A 10,427-nucleotide genomic window follows, 5' to 3' on the forward strand; every position below is an offset into this window, starting at 1 on the left:
GTGGGTAATCCCTAAAGATGGCAAAGATCTATCTGATCCAGATTCATATAGACCTATCACAATTTAAAACCATGATTATAAAGTGATTATGTCTATAATGGCTTAAGACTGGCAAAGGTGATGCCAAAATTGATAGCTATGGACCAATGTGGTTTGCTGAAGGGCAGGAAAACATTTGACAACATTAATAGAACAATGATGATCCAGAGGGAAGCGATATGTAAGAAAATACTGCCGTTATTGGTAGATCTTGATGCAGGGAAGGCATTTGGCAGAGTAAGCTGAGATTTTATGAGTAGGGCAATGGAAGCATTTGCATTTCCTGATACAATAATAAGCTTAATTAGAAGGATATATGAGGGATTGGAGGCAAAAATCAAAGGGGGGTCCTCTCTGATAAGTTGTGTTTGGACAGAGGAACCAGGCAGGATTGTTCTCTTTCCCCTTTGTTAGTTATGCTATATTTAGAATCACTGGCAAAGAAAATAGGGGACTCAGAAACTCAAAGATATAATTGGTACAGTGCTCAAGAACATCTGGCATTATTTGCAGATGATATTTGATGTTCTCTTTCCCCTTTGTTATTTGCGCTATATTTAGAATCACTGGCAAAGAAAATAAGGGACTCAGAAACTCAAAGATATAATTGGTACAGTGCTCAAGAACATCTGGCATTATTTGCAGATGATATTTTTTACCTGATGGAACCAGAAAAAGGACATTCCAGTGTGGTGGCATATTCTGAGACAGTTCCTGTATTTTTTTTTTTGGGGGGGTATAAAATTAATGAAGATAAAACAAAGTCTATAGCTATAAACTATATACCTACACATGAAATGGTCCAGCAATACCATTATTTATGGGAACATGATAAAAAGACGTTTTTAGGAATATGGATTCAAAAGAGTTCAGTTATATCTGCTAAGGATAAGTATGAAGTGACTAAACAAACAATTTAAAAAACTGAGAAAGTGAAAGTTCTTGCTTATGTTAATATATAACAAGATGCAAGTGGTAAAAAATTTTTAATCCCTTACTTTTATACACAAGTTGGGCATATTTTATCAACTAGAGGAGAAGTTGTGGACACTAATTAATAAAGAGTTGAATAATTTTATTTGAGAAAGGAAAATGGGCAAGAGTCAAGTGGGATAATTCAATCCTTCCAACAAAACAAGGAGATTCAGGATTGCCTGATTTGAAGGAATATTTCAGAGGTACATAGTTAAGGCTCTTTACATAACACAAGCAGAAAGCCACAGTTCAAAGCAGAAAGGGATGATGAAGTGGGGGAGGTGTAATTCAAGAACTAAGAAAATAATGGGATTTTGGATGCAGATCCATAAGACGAACAATAGCAGTCGTGCAGAATATTATATTCATAAAGTAGCAGAAAGTACGCTAAGAACTAAGCCAACACGGGAATAGAAAAGGAGATACTTGTGATAGAGATGACTGCAATTAGGGTAAAGAGAACAGAAAAAGGGAGCTGAAATTTACTGGAGGAAGCCGCCAAAGCAACCAAGGTATTGTGAACAAATAATTAGTGAAGGAAAGGTAATAGAATGGGAACAGGGGCTAGTGATTGCCTTCCCTATCTGGGACTGATATCAGAGTACAGGCAACAAGAAAGGGATAGGAGAATCATAAATGAAAAACCTACACTTTTAACTGAATCTAGAGGAGAAGCTGCTTTTAAAAAGGGATAATAAGTAGGGCATATAAAATATTGCACAATACAGTAAGACAGATTAGCTATGCAATTCACAAACAAACAATGAGAGGATATATATATATATATATATATATATATATATATATATATATATATATATATATATATATATATATCCCAAATATGCAACAGAGTCTAGAAGATTTAAGAGTTTTGCTTAGAAGTGTTTGCATAGATACTTTTATACCCAAAGCAGACTTCAAAGAATTTTTTTCAGGTAGGCAAATGTTGGAGGTGTGATGAGGAAGAAAGAAGTAACTGGAAACATATGTTTTTGGAGCATAGTGAGTTGTCAGAATTTAAGAATTCCCTACAGAGTTAAGTAGTCTGTCAGGAACACTGGGTGAGCAAATGAATGTAACCAAGGAAATGATTTTCTGAGCTGGGATACAGGATCTGAATTACCTAGGCCTATTAAGGCGTTGTTAAGTTTAATTCTGGTGACTGCCAAAAAAGCAGTTACTAGAAAATGAAATCAAATTCTAAACCAACTATACTTGAAGTAGTAAATATTGGAATAGAGATAAAGGAACAGGAAAACATTCAAACAGTGACATTTTATTTCAAAAAAGTACATGTATAAAAATACAGACAATTATTTAATATGTTCATTGAACAGGTCATCAAATATACTAGCTGAGTTTTACAAAAAATTCATAATTAATAAGTTTACAGGTAAATGTATAAAACATTCATTCTTAGAAAGGGTGATATGTAATCTGCATTGTTGATTCGTGAGACATTTAAATAAATTGAGGTACTACTATTTGGTATTTACACTGTAGTCACTGCTAGATTACTTCATGCATCATTTTACAAATAGAGAGATAGATGGATAGATAGATATGCATATGTATTTAATAAACTTACAAGTAACAGCAAAGGGTTACATTTTTGTAAAGCAAATTTTCATCTAAGTATTTTGCAGTTATTTCTTCCAAATTTTCTTGGCAGAAAATTAAACAGAGATAGCTTCAGTTACTAGTCTACTGACATACTAAAGTTTACAATTAAAGATATCTAAACATAATCAAGCAACAACAAAGTGGGTATATTGATAAAATAATGACATCCATGTCATTCAGATGGTTTATCCACAGATTTAACTTAGTTACAGGTACATTCAAACATAAAAAATTGTAATGTTACTTTTCTATTATCATTAAAAGACCCCAAGACAAAAAGGAGTAAGTACTTACAAAATTAAATATAAGGTATTTGACAAATGTTAAGTGTAATATCAATGATATTTATGCTTCTGTGTCTAAACAGATAATCAACCAGAAAATAAGAAATACTTTTCTGATGCCTGTGCACTGGCCCAGTAATCAAGGAGCCTTAATCCTCTCTACTAGCACCAGTGAGGGGCGTCCACATTGGGAAGGATAACAAGTACACACACAGTAAAGTACAGTTTCCCTTAAGAGCACACAGAGATCACAGTCAGTCTGGGGCTGGTTTCTCCCTCTCTCCAGATCCCCAGTAAGACTCCCCACTGGCACAGCTATAGAGTAGAGCCCTTAGCCAGGGTTCCAAGCCAAGTTCTTCCAGCACTCCCTCTGTTCAACCAGTGCTCCGTGTCCCTACCCAAGTAGCTGACACACACACACACACACACACACACACACACACACACACACACACACACACACACACACACACACACACACACACACACACACAAACACACTTTGAGATATGATTTATATACAAACACACAGACACTCCTGGGGAAGGCTAGGACAGGTTCACTAGGTATGCCCCTTCTGCCCAGGCTATAAGGTAGTAATCCACTGCCACCAGAGCCCCTACTTATCAGCTACTATAAGGCCCTTCCCAAAGGGTGACCAATTTCGCTGTGTAATAATACTGTTATCCAATTAGTAAGTGTGACCAAAACTTTTAAGGCTATTGGAGTGGCTTAGTACAGTATCACTAAATACATGCAAGTACTCTAGAGCTTAAATTATCTCTACAAAAAATAGCCACAGTTGAAAGGTTTAAAATATTTAATAATAAATAAAAAAACACAAGACAAATCTCCTCAATTCAACACAGTGCTAGTCAACAGTTCAGACACAGGAACTTTAAAACAATACTGTTGGATAGTCTGACATAAATATAGAAAAAAGCTAGTTTAATCTTATTATTTTCTATCTATTTCTAAGAGAAACAATGTCCTAAATAACTTACATACATGCAGAGCAAAGACAGGGTGCTGGTGATGTTGTCAGTTCTGAAGACACGTGCAAAATGCTATCTCTTTGCTAGCTCTTTCTCTCTGAGATCTTTTAAATTGATAATATATCACTGTTGACTTATTTTAGATTACATCATTATTGACACTTCTCTGGTTCCAAGGCTACCAGAAGCTCTAAATTTACATTTCTTAGTTTTCTTAGTAAGTTTGCACCTGGCCAGGAAGCCACAGTAATAAAAGACATTATACATGTAAAACCTTGCAATTAACTCTGCTCTCAAAACAATAGAAGGAATTCCTTAGTCCAGGCATCCTGTCTCAGAGGTTGAAATCAAAGTCATGCAATGCTTATCAGCTTTCTTCCAGCAGAGTGCACTGTGGTTACATTTTTGTAGCTCAGTACAACATATAGTTTAATCCTAACATAGAGTTAGCTCTCTTTACATTTGTTGAACAAGCCTATGGATTACATTAATATTTACAATGACACATAATTATTTACAAAATTCTATCTAGCTAGGCTGACAGCCTTCACAACTTTTACTAGACATAATTTTATTTTACAGAAATATTGACTTAAAAAGTCTGAATTATTTGTTAAAACAGGTTTAATGACTTTTTCCTTTTAAATATAAAGGTGGCAATAATTTTAATAGTCTACATTGTATTACAGTTCTATCAACAAAAAACACAACTACATTTACATGTTCAGTATGATAAATTTCTAACAATGTTATGATACAGTTTCCACAAAATTCACAGTATGTTTATACAATCAAAACAGATTTTACAAAATCAGATCACAGCTCATATTATACAGGCATCAGATTTAAGGGTAAAGAGACATGTTTACTTGATGTGCTTATCAAGACAACGTATATAATTACCTAAAAAAACACAGTGAAAATTATTTAGTAGTACTTAAGACATAACAAATCAGGCTTCATTTGTTTCAGAACAAGGTGTGCATTACATATTGGTCACAAGACAAACAAATGAAAAAATGCTGACAGTATTATAAATTTTGCTTAAAAAATAAGAGTTATGGAAAACATTTTTCATGTTATGGTTATAAAATTAACTAAAATGGATTATAAAAATGTAAGATGTAAACGCATTTGTAAAAGTACATTGAAGTACGGGTAAAGTATAAAAGTATGATATATTGGTTTAGCATAAAAAAAACATTATACAGGTATATAAATTATTTCATACTTATAAAAACGTTGATTATGTTATAAGTTCATAGGTTCATATGTAAGTACTAGACTAGCTAACCTTGCAGACTATTTTAAGTCTAGTCAGTTTCTCTCTTTGTGCTAGAATTAACTTGTCCTATTTGGTTAGATATTGGCCTTACCTGTCTCATGGTTGATAATTATATGTTACCCAGTGAGAATGCCTAGGATCATATCATAGATAATTTGAGGGGACACAATGGTTGGATAAAGCATTTATGAGCTGCCTCTGTCCATTAGCAGTACAAGGGGCAGTTCAGAGTAACTTTTCTGTTTCCCATCCATGGATCCAAGTTACACTTGAATATGGACAGGGATTGACTTTGTTTTATGTGGATGGGGAATTTGTTCCAGAGCAGCAGTATCCACTGCGAGATATACCTGTCCCTCCAAACTGTTCTGTTGATGTTGCAGAAGAGTTTTATATCCCTAGACTAAGTATTTTTGATGCCATTTGACTTGACAATGTGCATTAAATCCATCAGTACTGAATCATAGAATGCCTTGTATGCCAGACATATATCACCACTTAGCAGTTTGTAGTAAAACGAATATAGTGACAGGGCTTTGAGTCTGTCCATATAAGACATGTTGTTTAGGCCTTAGATCCTTTTAGTAAGGTGTCTTTTTGGGCATTGTAGGTATCAAAAATAATTCAAACCTAGATTAAAGTAAAGGTTAAAACTAGCAAACATGTTACAGAAATGGCAGCAGGAGCAGGACTCAAGTCAAAGATTTAGCACTTCTGTTCTGTTTTTATTTAGAACTTCTTCAGAAATGTTTTAAAAACCTCTTTGTGGTGTATTTAAAACCTGCCCAATTAATCATTGTGACTTTTCTGACAAATCAAAGTACATTTAAATGAGCACATTTTGTGGATGAAGTGAAAATCTTAAAGTCATATGCATGCTTAAGCCTAGCAAATTGAACCTGATTTGTGATCCGATATAACATAACATAATTTAATGTAATAAAATGTAGTTCTGACATTTTAAAGATACAGATAAAAAAACAAGTGAAAACTTCTATGTAATAAAAAATATAAGCAAGAGACATAATCATAACCTCTGTACCAATAAAAAGCACTTGAATTTAATATGTTCATTCAACCCTGTTTTTTTTTGTCTGTGGGAAGTCGCAGCTGCCACTCAGCTTTTTGGCATTCCAGCAAAACATTATGATTGCCGATAAAGATGTCCAGATCAACTTGATCTAACACAAGAAAGTTGAACTTCTTGAAATCTATACAAGTTCCAGCATGTTTAGCCAAACATTAATAGCATGGTAGAAACTTCAAATAAATGAAACTCAACCCCAGAAACCTCCGCTGGAACTTTTAGGTGTGGTAAATGCAAACATTGCTGTTACATTCACAACTATTCCAGTATTTACTTCCTGGCAGTATATAGGACAATTGTCTCTAGAGGCAGGTTCAACAGCGATTCATGTGGAGTGGTATACTTGGCACACTGTGACACATGTCAAAGTTACTACATTGGAAAAAACATCAGGAAACTCAGAAGAAGAATTTACTAGCATGTTTTAGCCATCAAAATGAAGGACACTAGCAACACGTTGGCTAAACATGCTGGAACTTGTATAGATTTCAAGAAGTTCAACTTTCTTGTGTTAGATCAAGTTGATCTGGACACCCTCATCAGCAATCATAATTCTTTGCAGGAATGCCGAGAAGGTGAGTGGCAACTGCAACTTGCCAAAGACAAAAAACAGAGTTCAATGAACATATCTAACTTTGGCACGGAGGTCATGATTATGTCTGTTGCTTATCTTTTTTTTATTATAAAGAAGGTTCACTTGTTTTATCTACCTGTACCTTTAAAACATCAGAACAATGTTTTATTACATTAAATTATGTTATGTTTTATATCGGATCACAAATCAGGTTCGACTTGATAAGCTTAGGCGTGCATATGGATTTAAGATTTTCACTTCATCCACAAAATGTCCTCATTTAAATGTTTGTACTTTGATTTGTCAGAAACAGACACATGACTACAGAGTCTGTAGAGTGACGGCAGATCTTATTTAAATGTTTGCACTTTGATTTGTTAGAAAAGTCACATGATTAATTGGGCAGGCTGTAAATACAACATGAAGAGGTCTTTTAAAACATTTCTGAAGAAGTTCTAAATAAAAACAGAATGAAAACACTAAATCTTTGCGTTGAGTCACATTCCTGCTGCTGTTTCCATTGTGTGTTTGTTAGTTTTGAGTTTTTATGTACTACTCAGCATCATGGTTTTATAAAGTAAAGGTTACATACAAAATTATAAGTTGTAAATACATATATATATATATATATATATATATATATATATATATATATATATATATATATATATATATATATATATATATATAAAACCACTACTAAATCCCAAAAACCTAAACTATTGATGCCCAAAATCCCGAGACCAAATACTCAAAACACTAAAATACCGAAACATCAAAACCACAAAATTTAAACTACCGAAAACTACACTCAACATACACCACATTCATACACATACACACACCTTCCCACAGAACACAAACACACAAACCTAAACTACATACAAGCAGGAGGGCAAGCACCCCTGCACCCCCCCCCCCCCCACTTAAATATTCTAACTCCAAGGTCGCACTAAATACACAAGCACACGAAACACCACCACACACCTACATCCCCCTCACACACACACATCACAGTCACAACACACACTTGCACACTAAACCCCTAACCAACACATTTAAACATAGATACTTACCTGACCTTCCACCATACCACAACACCAGAAGCACGAATGTCAAACTCTTGATGATCGGGATTTTGAAATTCGCGCTTCTGGTCTTTCGGTAATTAGGAGTTTCGGCTATATAGTCTCGAAAGTTTGAAATTCTGTATTTCAAACCTTTTCAGATTATGTAGTGATACTATATATATATATATATATATATATATATATATATATATATATATATATATATATATCTCTATATATATATATATATATATATATATATATATATATATATATATATATATATATATATATATATACACACACACACACACACACACACACACACACACACACACACACACACACACACACACACACACACACACACACACACACAATCCTTTATATCTAGGGTAATCAAATATGGTTGAGTCTAGTTTCGGTCGACATCTGTTTAGTCATTACAGTTTGGTCGACTAAGCATATTGTCAACGGATGTGCCAGACTGCACAATTTTTGAGGCTGAGGAATATGTCAATTCCCCAGATGTTGTGCAGTCTTGGAGTTAGTATCCTTGTTTAGTTTTTGACAGTTGATTACCATGCAAGTCTGACTGAGTGGGAGTTCATTTTCAGTGGTGACACGGGGAGAACAGCTCTAAAGTATTATAAAACAGTTTTAAAATAATAATTTTACAGTCTTTAAAAATAATACGAAAACAAAACAAATACAGTTCAGATACTTATATCATATTAAGTGTAACATGAAAACACTGGTTGAGTAGATACAAGTTATATGACAATAATGTAATAGGTATAGAAATTTTAGCCAGTTTATAGAGAAATTAAAGGTGAGTTAGTATAATACAAACAGGAACTGAAATACGAAGTGAGCGAAAAGCAGTCTTATGGTATATTTAGAGAGAAAGCCAGGGGTGAGAAATTGATAGAAGTAAGGAAGCAAGTGAAGAAGGGAGAATAAGGAGGTGTAAGGTATGAACTGGTATTTGTTCACATTTAGAGATCTAATTTATCCTGGTGCTGAGCAATAGCAGAACCACCTTTTGGCTAGGAGGTCTTTCCGAATGGTTTTGAAGGATGCAAGGGCAGATATTGACCTGATGGATAGAGATAAGGAGTTCCAGGCCTTAGCAACATAGTATGAGTACAGACAATGCCCAGCAGATTTGATAGGTTTGTGGACAGACACCATTTTTTGGTCATTGGATCATAATGACTGAGTAGGAGCATAGCTGTGCAGAAAGTTATTTAGTGCTGGACATGCAGATGGGTTATTGATAATTCTGCAGGTGGTAAGACATTGTGTATGTGTTAGTTGATGGGGTAGTTCTAACCTATTTAGACTTTTTAGTGCTATACATATTGCGTTCTGAAAGGGGTCTTTGTTGCAAATTTAGAAATGTTGTTATAGCATTGCTAAAATGTTGATTGCTGTGATGCCTGAAGGTTAGCAAGGATGGGTGTACCATAAAGAAGTGTGGGGAGGAGATAAGTAGTGGCAAGTGTAGCTTTAGTTGCATTGATGAGAAAGTCTTTGGCTCTGTAAAGCATCCATAGTTTTTGATGCATTTTTCTTGTGCAATTTTGAATATGCAGGTCAAATTTAACATTATCATCCACTATTATCCCTAACAATTTGGTATGAGAAGTGACTTCAGTGGTTGCATTATCAAGAGAGAGGACTTTACATTTTGTTTTTTCATGAGAGAGGGATTTGGGGAAAAAAGTAGTACTTTGTATTCTTTTAGGGTTTAGCATGAGTTGTGAGTTATAATGCAATGTTACAGTTGCTGTTAAAGCTTCCTGAGTAATTTTTTGAAGGTGCACCATGTTGCCAGATATGCAAATAAATGTGGAGTTCTCTGTGTACTGTATTAGGGTGGCATGTTGTGTGGATGTGCAGAAGGTGACTGGGAGGTATGGAAAGATGGTGGAGTGCCATTATACTGACTGATGCCTATTGGGTAGGAAGCTTTATAATCATAGAAGGGAATGCTGAGACAGATCTAATAAGGACATTCAAAAGAGAAGTTTACTGTGACAAACGGTGTCAAAGGCTTTAGGCAAGCCTAGAAAAAAGGAAGTGACAAGTATGCCATTGCCTCTAGCTTTATTAATAGACTATAATTTATTTTTATTTTATTTGATATTTGTTTACCGGAAAAGTCCGACTGAGTAGGTAACCCATTTTCAGCAGAGTCCTGGGGAGAAAATCACCATTTAATACTGTACAATACAAACTGCAATACAATACAATGCAATAATACAAAATAATAGAGTAATATGCAGTAAACAATATAGAGATGATGCCAAGAAAGAAAAAAAAAACTTTTCAGGGAAAAAGCAGAAATAAGCATCGAGTGGTGCAAAAGAATTTGTTTGCTATACAATTACCATGAAGGTATATTTTGCACATTTTACATTTGAAAGATAGTTTGTTGTCCATGAAAATCTGTACTTTACATATAAACATATATACATATTTACAAG

The sequence above is a fragment of the Protopterus annectens genome, chromosome 1.part0 (assembly GCF_019279795.1).
Source record: "Protopterus annectens isolate FY-2018-M chromosome 1.part0, PAN1.0, whole genome shotgun sequence".
NCBI lineage: Eukaryota > Metazoa > Chordata > Ceratodontiformes > Protopteridae > Protopterus > Protopterus annectens.